Below are 16997 nucleotides of genomic sequence, written 5' to 3'. Positions count from 1 at the left end.
ATGGACTAGACCCAAACTAATAGACGTAGCATGTTGATCGTGTCATTTTGTTGCTACTGTTTTCTGCGTGTCAAGTATTTATTCCTATGACCATGAGATCATATAACTCACTGACACCGGAGGAATGCTTTGTGTGTATCAAACGTCGCAACGTAACTGGGTGACTATAAAGATGCTCTACAGGTATCTCCGAAGGTGTTAGTTGAGTTAGTATGGATCAAGACTGGGATTTGTCACTCCGTGTGACGGAAAGGTATCTCGGGGCCCACTCGGTAATACAACATCACACACAAGCCTTGCAAGCAATGTGACTTAGTGAAAGTTGCGGGATCTTGTATTACGGAACGAGTAAAGAGACTTGCCGGTGAACGAGATTGAAATAGGTATGCGGATACTGACGATCGAATCTCGGGCAAGTAACATACCGAAGGACAAAGGGAATGACATACGGGATCATATGAATCCTTGGCACTGAGGTTCAAACGATAAGATCTTCGTAGAATATGTAGGATCCAATATGGGCATCCAGGTCCCGCTATTGGATATTGACCGAGGAGTCTCTCGGGTCATGTCTACATAGTTCTCGAACCCGCAGGGTCTGCACACTTAAGGTTCGACGTTGTTTTATGCGTATTTGAGTTATATGGTTGGTCACCGAATGTTGTTCGGAGTCCCGGATGAGATCACGGACGTCACGAGGGTTTCCGGAATGGTCCGGAAACGAAGATTGATATATAGGATGACCTCATTTGATTACCGGAAGGTTTTCGGAATTACCGGGAATGTACCGGGAATGACGAATGGGTTCCGGGAGTTCACCGGGGGGGCAACCCACCCCGGGGAAGCCCATAGGCCTTGAGGGTGGCGCACCAGCCCTTAGTGGGCTGGTGGGACAGCCCAAAAGGGCCCTATGCGCCTAGGAAAGAAAATCAAAGAGAAAAGGAAAAAAAGGAGGTGGGAAGGGAAGGAAGGACTCCCACCCACCAAACCAAGTCCAACTCGGTTTGGGGGGGAGCCTTCCCCCTTGGACTCGGCCGACCCCCTTGGGGCTCCTTGAGCCCCAAGGCAAGGTCCCCTCCCTCCCACCTATATATACGGAGGTTTTAGGGCTGATTTGAGACGACTATTCCACGGCAGCCCGACCACATACCTCCACGGTTTTTCCTCTAGATCGCGTTTCTGCGGAGCTCGGGCGGAGCCCTGCTGAGACAAGGTCATCACCAACCTCCGTAGCGCCATCACGCTGCCGGAGAACTCTTCTACCTCTCCGTCTCTCTTGCTGGATCAAGAAGGCCGAGATCATCGTCGAGCTGTACGTGTGCTGAACGCGGAGGTGCCGTCCGTTCGGTACTAGATCGTGGGACTGATCGCGGGATTGTTCGCGGGGCGGATCGAGGGACGTGAGGACGTTCCACTACATCAACCACGTTCACTAACGCTTCTGCTGTACGATCTACAAGGGTACGTAGATCACTCATCCCCTCTCGTAGATGGACATCACCATGATAGGTCTTCGTGCGCGTAGGAAATTTTTTGTTTCCCATGCGACGTTCCCCCATATACGCCGCCCATCCAACTGCCAGTGGTGCTCTACTAGATCATCCCGGAGACGACCATGAGTGGTTGCATCCTCAATGTCACGATGTGCTTGAAGAAAGGCGTGTATGCGCGAAGGGTTTCTTCCCGGTTGCACACGGGTACCAACATTGTCATAGAAACAAGGGAGGTTTAACCCTCTCTCATCCTCTAGGATCATGTTGTGTAGAATCACACAACATTTCATGATGTTCACCAAGGTTTTTTTGTCCCAAAACCGAGCTGGACCCCGAACTATGGCAAACCTTGCTTGCAAAACACCAAAAGCTCTCTCAATATCTTTGCGGGCTGCCTCTTGTGCCTTGGTGAAATGAGCCTCTTTTCTTGTTAAGGGCACCCCATTTTTCTCCTTGATGGACTTCACAAGAGTTGCCCATTCGGGATAGATGCCATCGGTGAGATAGTATCCCATTGAATACTCATTGTTCATGATTTTGTAGTTGCAAGCTGGAGCATCCCCAGAAATTAAACTTTTGAACAATGGAGATCTATTGAGGACATTGATATCATTGAGTGTTCCCGGCAACCCAAAGAATGCATGCCAAATCCATGTGTCCTCCGATGCTACGGCCTCAAGCACAATGGTAGCATCACGGCTTTTACCGCAATACATTCCGTGCCATGCCTTTGGGCAATTTTTCCACCTCCAATGCATGCAATCAAGACTACCAAGCATCCCCGGCCATCCCCTTTTTTCATTCATTTCCATTAATCTCTTTGTATCTTCCTCGTTTGGTGCCCGAAGATACTTCTCACCATACAACCGGATGACCAACTTGGCAAACCTACGGACGGACTCCGTGGTTGTATCTTCCCCAATGCGAAGATACTCGTCGGTATAATCCTCAATCTTCGGTGTTGCGGAGGGTCGGCCGGGGCGGCGGCGCTGGGAGGGGCGGCCGGGACGGGGCGGGGCTGCGGAGGGCCGGCCAGCGGCGGCGGAGGGGAGGCCGGGGCTGCGGAGGGCCGGCGGGGGCGGCGGCGCTGCGGAGGGCCGGCGGGGGCGGCGGCGCTGCGGAGGGCCGGCGCGGACGGGGCGGCGCTGTGGAGGGCGGCCGGGGCTGCGGCGGGGCGGCTCTGCGGCGGGGGCGGGGCGGCGCTGCGGACGGGGCGGCAGGGGCGGCGCTGCGGACGGGGCGACAGGGGCGGCGCTGCGGAGGGACGGCCGGGGCGGGGCGGCGGCGGCGGCGGAGGGGCGGCCGGGGCGGCCGGAGCGGAGCGGCGGCGGCGGATCGAGGGGAGGGAGCTGAAACTTCCCTCCCGTGCTGGAGAGGAAGAGGAGTGCAGGTTGGGGGGAGTTTCTCCCCCCAACCCTCACTTCTACAGGCTGCGATGGCGTTTGAGGGTTGGACCTCTAATTTTTTTTACGGGTTTTTTCGACGAAAACTGTAAAAAAGCGGCTATTTTTAAGGGTTTGAGGGTTTGAGGGCTCTACTAGACTTGCTCTTAGACCATATTTCAGCAATTATTTCTTTGTGATGTACACCGCAGATAGGACCCAGTGGTCATAGATATGCATACTTGTGTGCCAATCTGTCCCGCCGCTGCAATGGATGGGCAACCATTTAAGGTGAGCCTTTTCTATGCATATTTTTGCATGTTGAGGTGACATAGTTGCATTTTGAGATAAATATGTCAGTAACGATCACCTACTTAGTTATCTATATATAGGATAAGTAGGAGCGACCAACTAAAGGATACCCATTGGATAACTTATGTGGTGGGCATTTTTCGGCCCACGTTGGGCTGCCACGTAGCACCGGGGGAGCGACCGCTCCGTGCGGGTGGGTTTCCTCCACTTCTTTTCTTCTATTTTCCCTGGTTTCCCTGTGTATTTATTTCTCATGGGGATACAGTTGTAGCATGATGCACACTTGTGCTTCGTCATGCAACATAGATGTGCTCAATTTGTGCAGCACATACGTGCTCCATCGTGCAACACGGGTGTACTTCGTCATGCAGGATAGTGTGTTTCACAGACCAAGTGTGCTGCGTCGTGCATCACACACAACCTCCTCGATGAAGCACAAGCGAAGCAAAAGTATGGTAGTGCATGGAGAGTAGGTATGTTACCGTAGAGGGTACAAGTAATTAGTTTTCAACTTTGAAGTACAATTTTGCACCCAAATCAGAGTTCGTCGAAATTTATTGATATGGTACTTAGTGTCGAAGATCTCGACGAGGGAAACTCAGTCAAAATGGTTTGTATTGTGGATGCCCGATTTAGGATATTTCATTTTCAAACATTAGTTTAAGAAAACACTTGTAGTCCAACCATCAGATCTCTTGTTTAGTCCATTACAGTCGTCTAATAAAGCCTAATGGTAGAGAAGTTTTAGTCCATTGCAGTCATCTAATAAAGCCTAATGGTTTTTTGGGGGACATTTAAGAAAAGAAAAGGTAAGAAGAAAAACTTGAAAAAAAAATAATTCCATAAAACAAAAAACAGAAAAAAAAAAGAAGGAAAAACAGCTGGAAGCTTGCGAAAACCGGCCTGGTAAGCTTCTGGGAGCCTGCTAAAACCAGCAGCTGAACTCCTCAATTGGCCGGCCCATAGAAAATCATTTGGTGGGGGGAGTGTGTGAGTTCCGTGTGTGGAAAGGGCATTTCCTAGAGCGCTGCAGGCGCCGGTTTTTCCTGTTTCTGTTAACCGGCGCCTGCAGCTGGGTTGGTTGGCCTCGTCCCATTTTTTTTTCTGTTTTCCAAAAAAAACTTTGTGCGACAACTGAGATTCCTTTCTTCTCATATCCAATTTTCTATTTATTCACTTTTCTTTTATTTCTCGAAGGACTTCTTCCGTTTTTTTCACTAAATTGAATTAATTTGCCTTCTAAAAAAACTGAGGAACTGTTTTCAATATTGATGATTTTTTTTTCAAAATCGATTGCATTTTAGAAAAAATGATTTTTTTACTTAAATTAGGTAATTTTCTTTTTCAAACTAGATGAACATTTCTAAAATCCGGTGAACTTTTTCAAACATCAATGAACTTTTTTAAAATATTACGAACTTTTTCTAAATTCGGTGAACTTTTATAAATTTGATGAACGTTTTTAAGAAAATATTAACTTTTTATAAATTCGATTAACTTTTTTTTCCAAAGAATCATTAATTATTTCAAAAAATCGATGAACGTTTTACAAAATCACTGAACATTTTTTGAAAATTGGTGGATGTTTTACAAAATCGATTAACTTCTTTTCAAATTTCATGAACGTTTTCCAAAATGACTGAACCTTTTTTAAAGTTTGATGAGCGTTTTCCAAAATCCATTAAATTTCCTTTAAATTCGATGAACTTTTTCAAAGTCACTGAACTTTTTTTCAAATCCAATTAACCTTTTACAAAATTGATAAACTTTTTTCACATTTGTAAACTTTTTTTTAAAAGACGTGAACCCTTTTTTTCTTTTCTTAATGAATCTATGAATATTTATTATTAGGAAACGTATTCAAAATTAACAAAATCCGGACTGGGTCTTTTTTATAAACCAATAATGTACCTCGGCCAAAATAAAAACGAGCAAGTCGAGAGAAAGCAAAGGATGACCAGCAAGCAGACCCTTGGACCGTCAGACTCGATCTCATGGCTTTCCTCACATCCCTCTCATCTCCCTCACCGCCGACACACCCGCGACGGCGCTCATCATCGACAGCGACTCGGGCCGGCACGCAGGAGAGCGTGACCGTGGGCAGTGTCCATGTAAGCCTGAGCGACCGTGTGCCGCAAGCCACACGCGAGTCGGGCATTCTCGGGCCCAGGCCCGTGTCGAGCGAGGCCACGGCCCCGCCAGGAGAAGGCCCGCGTGCTACAGGATGCAGTGGTAGGGCTTCGACGATATCCCCACCCGCACCCGCAGCGTCGCCCATCCCCGATCTCTCCTCCCTCCTCGGCCACTTCTGGGGAAAAGCTAGGGTTTCGCCACCTAGGGTTCCACCTTCATTTGGCTGGTGGGAGGGGAAGGTGGGTGGAGACAGCAGATCGTTCGCTGAGGTGACAACGTCGCCACCGCGGAATCCACCCATGGCAGGGCGAGAGATGGGTGGTCGTGGGTTCCGCGGAGATGGAGGTGGCAAGGGTCGATTCGGGCGCGGCGGAGGTGGTGGCCAGATCGGGCCTGGAGGAGGTCGCCGCCGTGGCGGAGGCGGAGGCGGCCGCAACATGGTGTGGATGCGCCAAGCCGAGGATGGCGGGCAAATCTCCTCCAACGTGGATCCACGACACGTCGGTTCTGACAAGGCCAGATGGGAGGCGGCGGCCATGGAGGTGCAAGGAGGAACCCGCGGGGAGAAGTGGGGCGACAACAGCACCCAGGTCGCTGCAGGCGGATCTGCGGGAGGGCGACTTCAGGAGACGCGTCCACAACAACAACCTGCTGATCGTCGACATCCCACTCCCGGCAAGAGGAACGCCTCTCCACTAGTGGGAGGCGCCGAGGTTTGCGTTACTTGCAAGGATCCTGGGCACTTGCCTGTGTGCTGTCCGCGTGCTATTTGTGGTAGATGTGGGATTCATGGGCATTTGGCTCCGATATGCAATAGTGTTCTTCCGTGGGAGTGTGTAGCACCCATGTGTGGGTTCCAGGCAGAGGGAAAAGGATTTTTCTATATCCATGATCATAGTACTCCTAGCCAGACTACTGATAGAAACAGATTTATTGTGATATCTGTGGTAGAAGGTCGTGCATCTGGTAGACAGTTGGAGGAATTCTTTAGCTCTTACATCAATACTAATTGGAGGTGCTCGGCCAGATCTATTGGCCCTAATACTTTTGTCATGAGGTTCCCACTCCTAGAGATGTGGATAAAGCTTGCTTTGTTGAAAGTATGAATGTTAAGAGTTGTGGTGCTGTTATTAATTTGAGAAAATGGTCTGAATCTGTGGGGGCTAAAGGGGTGCTGAATGTTGCTTGGGTTAATGTGAGCAATATTCCTCTGGATAAGAGACATGAGAAGAACATTGCTTATGTGGGATCTCTTGTGGGAGTAACCTTGGAGATTGATAAATCTACTATTAATAGACCTGAATCTGTTAGGATTAAGTTGGGTTGTCGAGATGCTGAGGATATCCCTGCTTCAGCAGAAGGGGTGTTGGGAGGACACTTTTATGATTTCTTCTATTCTGTTGATAAAATCCTGATTAAAAATCCTCCAAGAGAAAGAATTGGAGTATAGCAGGAGAATGAGGAAGGTAATGCTGCTAAAAAAGCTAGATTCACAACTAAGACTCCTGGGGAAAGAAACATTGCATCATCATCGAATATGGGGGAGTCTTCGGCTCCCCTGGGAACAACTGGTGGGTGTTATGGAAAAAATGTGGTGATGAAACCTGTGGAAGAAAATATGGAAGAGGAAAAAAACAAAATGAGAGTGAGGACATGTTGTCTGAGGAAGAGAGTGAGGAAATGGGAAATGAGCTGCTCATTGATACTATGGTGAAAGAGGCTAAGAAAAATCAAAAAAATGAGGAAGGGGGAAATGTGGATTCTCGAATGGTATCCTATGATGAAATTATTGTGAATTTTCTGCAGATTGTGCCAAGCTCTGTATCTATTCCTAGCAAAAAATTCTTGTCATATCTTGATGCCTGTATGGGTCAACCTGTGGTGACTAAGATGGATCCTACTGACATCTCTGATGATCAAAAAAACAAGCCTATCTGGTGTAGTCCCCTGAAAACTCTGGTGAGAAAGTGGAGGTGATCCCTACTCCCCGTGTGAGGGAGGAAATGCAAACCAGATGTAGTAAGAGGAATATGGGAGGCAATGTGGAACATATGGGTCTTAGAGCTGAGAGGCTGGCTCAAAAGAGAGACCTGCAATGTAATAGCATATCTCATGGTAACTCTTTTGAATTTTATCAAATCTTGAGATTATATCTGCTGCTGTTAAAATGGGTGTTAATATTCCTGATGATGATTTTGATTCCGTAGATATTATTAGAGAACTTGAGATTTCTAGAGCTAATATTGCTAAAAAAGTTGATAAAAATGATGTTCGACATGATACAGTTTTGTTGATTACTAATGTTGCTGGGGAAGCATCTCTCTTAGATACTGAGTGGGGAGGAGATGAGGATTTAGATAATGATGATTTCACTATGGTTAGATCCAGGAAAAAAGAAAGGAAAAAAGTTAATGTTACTATATCTAAACCTGTGACTAGAAGTCAAAAGCAGAAAGTGGGAGATGGTGCAGGTAAGGCTATGGCTCCTGGCAAACCTAGCACCAAAACCCACAATACTAGAAATAGAAAAAATGATTAGTAGCTTTTGGAATTGTAGAGGGATTGGAAAAAGAGGCATGGGGACATATATCTCTGACTTGGTCAGGGATTTTAAACTTGACTTTATTGGGATTCAAGAAACTATGAAGAAGGATTTTTCACCTAAACTCTTGAGAAAGATGGATCCTGGTGAAGCTTTTAGTTGGAGGTGGATCCCTTCGGAAGGGAAGTCAGGTGGGATATTGGGAGGCTTTAGAAACAACGTTTTGATCTTGTGAGTTGTGTGGAGGGAAAATACCTTATGAATTTTGAATTATGGAACAAGATTCTTAAGATGAAATGTTGTATTATGGTGGTGTATGGACCAGCTCATGAAGAATTTAAAACGGATTTCTTGACAGAGTTGGCGGCTACTTGCAGTCACATTACCTGTCCCTACGTGGTCGGAGGAGATTTTAATATTCTTAGATTTGTGGGGGAGAAAAATAAGAAGGTGAAATTAGGACACTCATCATAACTTTTTAATTCCATTATTAATGCTCTTTCCTTGCGAGAGGTGGATATGACTGGCGGCATGTATACTTGGTCTAATAATCAACAGAATCCCACATTGGAGAAACTGGACAGAGTATTCATGTCCAAGTCCTGGGAACATCTGTTTCCTTTCACTTTTGTTAGGAAGATTGCTAGAGAAATTTCGGATCGCTGTCCCCTGATTCTTAATACCGACGATAATGTTCCCATTAATTTTGGTAAGAGGGAGTTCAAATTTGACCTGAATTGGTTAAACAAGCCTGATTTTCATACTGTGGTTGCTAAAATCTGGATGCAACCTGTTTATTCTGGCAATCCTATTGACATTATGAATATCAAGCTAAAGAGATTCAAGAAGTATTTTAAAGGGTGGGGCTCGAGTAATTTTGGTCATGCTAGGAAAAGAAGAAAGTGGCTGAGAGAGGAATTAGGACATATTGAGGAGTTGCAAGAAAATGAGGTTTTGAGTCCTGAGCTTTATTGCAAGAAAGTGGAAATGCAGGTTGAACTAAACAGCTTGCTACTGGAAGAGGAGGTAGCTTGGCTGCAGAAATCACATGACAATTGGTTGCTAAAAGATGATAGCAATACTGAGTATTTTCATAGGATTGTGGATGGGAGGAGAAGAAGAAACACGATTGTGTCTCTTAGCTGTGGAGATATGGTAATAGAAGGGAATAAGAACATGCTTAAACATGCTACTGATTTTATAAAGAACTTTTTGGTCCTGCCCGTGGGAACTTGTGCAAGATTGATGGGAATATGTGGTGTGATAGAGAGAAATTGGGTGATATTGAGAACTTTCTCTTACTTAGACCCTTTTCTGATACAGAAGTGAAAAATGCTCTATTTTCAATGAAACATAACAAGGCTCCTGGGCCTGATAATATTCCTATAGAATTTTTTCAATCTTGCTGGGATGTTGTTAAGGGTGATGTAATGTCCCTTTTCCATTGGTTTCATGAAAATAAGCTCGATGTGGAGAGACTCAATTATGGTATAATAACATTGTTACCTAAAGTTGCTGGAGCTGATAGAATGCAGCAGTTCAGACCTATCTGCTTACTTAGATGCATTTACAAGCTGATTACTAAGGTGTTAACTATCAGATTAGAACCCCATGCAGACATCTTGTTTAGTCGACACCAGAATGCATTTATTAAAAATAGAGATATTATGGACGGGATCATGTCACTGCATGAGATCCTGCATCATACTTATGTTCAGAAGAAAAAAGGAATTGTCCTTAAACTTGACTTTGAGAAAGCGTATGATAAAGTTAACTGGGACTTCCTGTTGGAATGTCATAGTAAAAGAAATTTTAACTCACGCTGGATTGAATGGATCAGGAGAATTCTGGTGGGTGGTACTGTCAGTGTGAAACTAAATGATGAGGTGGGAGAATATTTCCAGAGTGCTAAGGGAGTGAGACAAGGGGATCCCTTATCACCTTTCCTCTTTAATCTTGCTGCTGATTGCCTTACTAAGATGGTCCTGAAAGCACAGGAGAATGACCTGTTTATGTTGGAATTATGCCCTAGAGGCAATAATAAATATAGTTATTATTATAATTCTTGTATCAAGATAATCGTTTATTATCCATGCTATAATTGTATTGAATGAAGACTCATTTACATGTGTGGATACATAGACAAAACATTGTCCCTAGCAAGCCTCTAGATGGCTAGCCAGTTGATCAAAGATAGTCAGTGTCTTCTGATTATGAACAAGGTGTTGTTGCTTGATAACTGGATCACGTCATTAGGAGAATCACGTGATGAACTAGACCCAAACTAATAGATGTAGCATGTTGACCGTGTCATTTTGTTGCTACTGTTTTCTGCGTGTCAAGTATTTGTTCCTATGACCATGAGATCATATAACTCACTAACACCGGAGGAATACTTTGTGTGTATCAAACGTCGCAACGTAACTGGGTGACTATAAAGATGCCCTACACGTATCTCCGAAGGTGTCCGTTGAGTTAGTATGAATCAAGACTGGGATTTGTCACTCCGTGTGACGGAGAGGTATCTCGGGGCCCACTCGGTAATACAACATCACACACAAGCCTTGCAAGCAATGTAACTTAGTGTAAGTTGCGGGATCTTGTATTACGGAACGAGTAAATAGACTTGCCGGTAAACGAGATTGAAATAGGTATGCGGATACTGACGATCGAATCTCGGGCAAGTAACATACCGAAGGACAAAGGGAATGACATACGGGATTATATGAATCCTTGGCACTGAGGTTCAAACGATAAGATCTTCGTAGAATATGTAGGATCCAATATGGGCATCCAGGTCCCGCTATTGGATATTGACCGAGGAGTCTCTCGGGTCATGTCTACATAGTTCTCGAACCCGCAGGGTCTGCACACTTAAGGTTCGACGTTGTTTTATGCGTATTTGAGTTATATGGTTGGTTACCGAACGTTGTTCGGAGTCCCGGATGAGATCACAGACGTCACGAGGGTTTCCGGAATGGTCCGGAAACGAAGATTGATATATAGGATGAACTCATTTGATTACCGGAAGGTTTTCGGAGTTACCGGGAATGTACCGGGAATGACGAATGGGTTCCGGGAGTTCACCGGGGGGGCAACCCACCCCGGGGAAGCCCATAGGCCTTGAGGGTGGCGCACCAGCCCTTAGTGGGCTAGTGGGACAGCCCAAAAGGGCCCTATGCGCATTGGAAGAAAAATCAAAGAGAAAGAAAAAAAAAAGGAGGAGGTGGGAAGGGAAGGAAGGACTCCCACCCACCAAACCAAGTCCAACTCGGTTTGGGGGGGAGACCTTCCCCCCTTGGCTCGGCCGACCCCCTTGGTGCTCCTTGGCAAGGCCCCCCCTCTCCCACCTATATATACGGAGGTTTTAGGGCTGATTTGAGACGACTTTTCCACGACAGCCCGACCACATACCTCCACGGTTTTTCCTCTAGATCGCATTTTTGCGGAGCTCGGGCGGAGCCCTGCTGAGACAAGGTCATCACCAACCTCCGGAGCGCCGTCACGCTGCCGGAGAACTCTTCTACCTCTCCGTCTCTCTTGCTGGATCAAGAAGGCCGATATCATCGTCGAGCTGTACGTGTGCGGAACGCGGAGGTGCCGTCCGTTCGGCACTAGATCGTGGGACTGATCGCGGGATAGTTCGCGGGGCGGATCGAGGGACGTGAGGACGTTCCACTACATCAACCGCGTTCACTAACGCTTCTGCTGTACGGTCTACAAGGGTACGTAGATCACTGATCCCCTCTCGTAGATGGACATCACCATGATAGGTCTTCGTGCGCGTAGGAAAATTTTTGTTTCCCATGCGACGTTCCCCAACAGTGGCATCATGAGCTAGGTTCATGCGTAGATGTCTTCTCGAGTAGAACACAAAATTTTTTGTGGGCGGTGATGTGCGTTTTGCTGCCCTCCTTAGTCTTTTCTTGATTCCGCGGTATTGTTGGATTGAAGCGGCTTGGACCAACATTACTCGTACGCTTACGAGAGACTGGTTTCATTGTTACGAGTAACCCCGTTGCTCAAAGATGACTGGCAAGTGTCAGTTTCTTCAACTTTAGTTGAATCGGATTTGACCGAGGAGGTCCTTGGATGAGGTTAAATAGAAACTCATGTATCTCCATTGTGGTGTTTGCGTAAGTAAGATGCGATCCTACTAGATACCCATGGTCACCACGTAAAACATACAACAACAAAATTAGAGGACGTCTAACTTGTTTTTGCAGGGTATGCTTGTGATGTGATATGGCCAACGATGTGATGTGATATATTGGATGTATGAGATGATTATGTTGTAATAGATAATATCGACGTGCACGTCGATGGTACGGCAACCGGCAGGAGGCATAGGGTTGTCTTTATACTAATGTTTGTGCTTGCAGATGCGTTTACTATTTTGCTAGGATGTAGCTTTAGTAGTAATAGCATGAGTAGCACGACAACCCTGATGGCGACACGTTGATGGAGATCATGGTGTGGCGCCGGTGACAAGAAGATCGTGTCGGTGCTTTGGTGATGGAGATCAAGAAGCACGTGATGATGGCCATATCATGTCACTTATGAATTGCATGTGATGTTAATCCTTTTATGCACCTTATTTTGCTTAGAACGACGGTAGCATTATGAGGTGATCTCTCACTAAAATTTCAAGACGAAATTGTGTTCTCCCCGACCGTGCACCGTTGCTACAGTTCGTGTTTCGAGACACCACGTGATGATCGGGTGTGATAGACTCAACGTTCACATACAACGGGTGCAAAACAGTTGCGCACGCGGAACACTCGGGTTAAGCTTGACGAGCCTAGCATGTGCAGACATGGCCTCGGAACACATGAGACCGAAAGGTCGATCATGAATCATATAGATGATATGATTAGCATAGGGATGCTTACCACTGAAACTATACTCAACTCACGTGATGATCGGACTTGAGCTAGTGTAAGTGGATCATGAACCACTCAAATGACTAGAGAGATGTACTTTTTGAGTGGGAGTTTAGCGAATAATTTGATTAAGTTAAACTCTAATTATCTTGAACATAGTCTAAGTCCACTTTGAATATATTTGTGTTGTAGATCATGGCTCACGCGACAGTCACCCTGAATTTTAATACGTTCCTAGAGAAAGCTAAGTTGAAAGATGATGGAAGCAACTTTGTAGACTGGGCTCGTAATCTTAAGCTAATCTTACGAGCTGGGAAGAAGGATTATGTCCTTAATGCTGCGCTAGGAGATGAACCACCCGCTACGGCTGATCAGGATGTTAAGAGCGCTTGGTTAGCACGTAAGGAGGACTACTCAGTAGTTCAATGTGCAGTCTTGTATGGCTTAGAACCGGGACTTCAACGTCGCTTTGAGCGTCATGGAGCATTTGAGATGTTCCAGGAGTTGAAGTTTATCTTTCAGAAGAACGCCCGGATCGAGAGGTATGAGACCTCCGATAAATTCTATGCTTGCAAGATGGAGGAAAACTCGTCTGTCAGTGAACATGTGCTCAAAATGTCTGGGTACTCAAACCGTCTAGCTGAGCTGGGGATTGAACTCCCGCAAGAGGCTATCACTGACAGAATCCTTCAATCACTGCCGCCAAGCTATAAAGGCTTTGTGTTGAACTACAACATGCAAGGGATGAACAAGTCTCCCGGCGAGTTGTTTGTGATGCTGAAAGTCGCAGAGTCTGAACTCCGTAAAGAGCATCAAGTGTTGATGGTGAATAAGACCACTAGTTTCAAGAGAAACGGCAAAGGCAAGAAGGGTAATTCAAAGAAGAGCGGCAAGCCTGTTGCCAATCCGACGAAGAAACCCAAAGCTGGACCTAAGCCTGAAACGGAGTGTTACTATTGCAAGGGTATGGGTCACTGGAAGCGCAATTGCCCCAAGTATCTGGCAGATAAGAAGGCGGTCAAAGAAAAATCAGGTATATTTGATATACATGTTATTGATGTGTACTTAACCGGCTCTCGTAGTAGTGCCTGGGTATTCGATACCGGTTCTGTTGCTCATATTTGCAACTCGAAACAGGAACTACGGAATAGACGAAGGCTGGCGAAAGATGAAGTGACGATGCGCGTAGGAAATGGTTCCAAGGTTGATGCAATCGCCGTTGGCACAGTTTCACTTCAGTTACCATCAGGATTAGTTATGAACTTGAATCATTGTTATTTAGTACCTGCGTTGAGCATGAACATTATATCTGGATCTTGTGTATTGCGAGACGGTTACTCTTTTAAGTCACAAAATAATGGTTGTTCTATTTCTATGAGTAACATCTTTTATGGTCATGCACCCAATGTGAGAGGATTGTTCATATTGAATCTTGATTGCGATACACACATACATAACATTGAGACCAAAAGAGTTAGAGTTAACAATGATAGCGCCATATTTTTGTGGCACTGCCGCTTAGGTCATATTGGTCTAAAGCGCATGAAGAAACTCCATGCCGATGGACTTTTGGAGTCACTTGACTTTGATTCACTTGACACGTGCGAACCATGCCTCATGGGCAAGATGACTAAAACTCCGTTCTCCGGAACAATGGAGCGTGCAAGTGACTTGTTGGAAATCATACATACCAATGTGTGTGGTCCGATGAGCATAGAGGCACGCGGCAGATATCGTTATTTTCTCACCTTCACTGACAATTTGAGTAGATATGGTTATGTCTACTTAATGAAGCACAAGACTGAAACATTTGAAAAGTTCAAGCAATTTCAGAGTGAAGTTGAAAATCATCGTAACAAGAAGATCAAGTTCCTACGGTCTGATCGTGGGGGTGAATATCTGAGTTTCGAGTTTGGTGCTTACTTAAAACAATGTGGAATTGTTTCACAGTTAACACCGTCTGGAACACCACAGCGTAATGGTGTGTCCGAATGTCGTAATCGTACTTTATTAGAGATGGTGCGATCTATGATGTCTCTTACCGATTTGCCGTTATTGTTTTGGGGTTATGCATTAGAAACAGCTGCATTCACTTTAAATAGGGCACCATCAAAATCCGTTGAGACGACACCATACGAACTGTGGTATGGCAAAAGGCCAAAGTTGTCGTTTCTTAAAGTTTGGGGATGTGATGCTTATGTCAAAAAGGTTCAGCCAGAAAAGCTGGAACCCAAAGCGGAAAAGTGCATCTCCATAGGTTACCCAAAAGAGACAGTTGGGTACACCTTCTATCTCAAATCCGAGGGCAAAGTGTTTGTTGCTAAAAATGGAGCTTTTCTCGAGAAGGAGTTTCTCTCGAGAGAATTGAGTGGGAGGAAGATAGAACTTCACGAGGTTGTCGAACCTCTCATCTCTCTGGATGGCGGCGCAGGGCAAGGGGAAACCTCTGTCGTTGCGACGCCGGTTGAGGAGGAAGTTAATGATGATGATCATGAAACTCCGGTTCAAGTTTCTGTCGAACCACGCAGGTCGACGAGACCACGTGCTGCTCCAGAGTGGTACGGTAATGCCGTCTTATCAATCATGTTGTTGGACAACAATGAACCTGCAAATTATGAAGAAGCAATGGTGGGCCTAGATTCCAACAAATGGCTAGAAGCCATGAAGTCCGAGATAGGATCCATGTATGAGAACAAAGTGTGGACTTTGGAGGTACTGCCTGAGGGCCGCAAGACTATTCAGAACAAATGGATCTTTAAGAGGAAGACGGGCGCTGACGGCAATGTGACCGTTTATAAAGCTCGACTTGTGGCAAAGGGTTTTTCACAAGTTCAAGGAGTTGACTACGATGAGACATTCTCACCCGTAGCGATGCTTAAGTCCGTCAGAATCATGTTAGCAATAGCTGCATTTTTCGATTATGAAATCTGGCAGATGGATGTCAAAACGGCGTTCCTTAACGGTTTCCTTAAGGAAGAATTGTATATGATGCAACCCGAAGGTTTTGTCGGTCCTAAGAATGCTAACAAGGTGTGCAAGCTCCAGCGATCCATTTATGGACTGGTGCAAGCATCTCGGAGTTGGAACAAACGCTTTGATGAGGTGATCAAAGCATTTGGGTTTATACAAGTGGTTGGAGAATCTTGTATTTACAAGAAAGTGAGTGGGAGCTCTGTGGCGTTTCTAATATTATATGTGGATGACATATTACTGATTGGAAACAACATAGAGCTTTTGGAGAGCATAAAAGGTTACTTGAATAAAAGTTTCTCTATGAAGGACCTAGGAGAAGCTGCTTACATTCTAGGCATTAAGATCTATAGGGATAGATCAAAACGCGTGATAGGACTTTCACAAAGCACATACCTTGATAAAGTTTCAAAGAAGTTCAAAATGGAACAGTCCAAGAAAGGGTTCTTGCCAGTTTTACAAGGTACGAGATTGAGTAAGACTCAGTGCCCAGCAACTGATGAAGATAGAGAGCATATGCGCTCCGTCCCCTATGCTTCAGCCATAGGTTCTATCATGTATGTGATGCTGTGCACTAGACCGGACGTTAGCCTGGCCATAAGTATGGCAGGTAGGTTCCAGAGTAATCCAGGAGTGGATCACTGGACAGCGGTCAAGAATATCCTGAAGTACCTGAAAAGGACTAAGGAGATGTTTCTCGTATATGGAGGTGACGAAGAGCTCGCCGTAAAAGGTTACGCCGATGCAAGCTTTGACACAGATCCGGACGACTCTAAGTCACAAACCGGATACGTATTTATTCTTAATGGGGGTGCAGTAAGCTGGTGCAGTTCCAAGCAAAGCGTCGTAGCAGATTCTACATGTGAAGCGGAGTACATGGCTGCCTCGGAGGCGGCTAAGGTGGGTGTCTGGATGAAGCAGTTCATGATGGATCTTGGAGTGGTGCCAAGCGCACTGAATCCAATAACCTTGTTCTGTGACAACACGGGTGCCATTGCCTTAGCAAAGGAACCACGGTTTCACAAGCAGTCCAGACACATCAAACGACGCTTCAACCTCATCCGCGACTACGTCGAAGGGGAGGACGTAAATATATGCAAAGTGAACACGGATCTGAATGTAGCAGACCCGTTGACTAAACCTCTTCCACGGCCAAAGCATGATCAACACCAGAACTGTATGGGTGTTAGATTTATTACAATGTAATTCGCATGATGATGTGAGGGCTAGATTATTGACTCTAGTGCAAGTGGGAGACTGTTGGAATTATGCCCTAGAGGCA

Source organism: Hordeum vulgare, chromosome 7H (genome assembly GCF_904849725.1).
Source record: "Hordeum vulgare subsp. vulgare chromosome 7H, MorexV3_pseudomolecules_assembly, whole genome shotgun sequence".
Classification (NCBI taxonomy): domain Eukaryota; kingdom Viridiplantae; phylum Streptophyta; class Magnoliopsida; order Poales; family Poaceae; genus Hordeum; species Hordeum vulgare.
Note: the sequence above shows the minus strand (reverse complement) of the source record.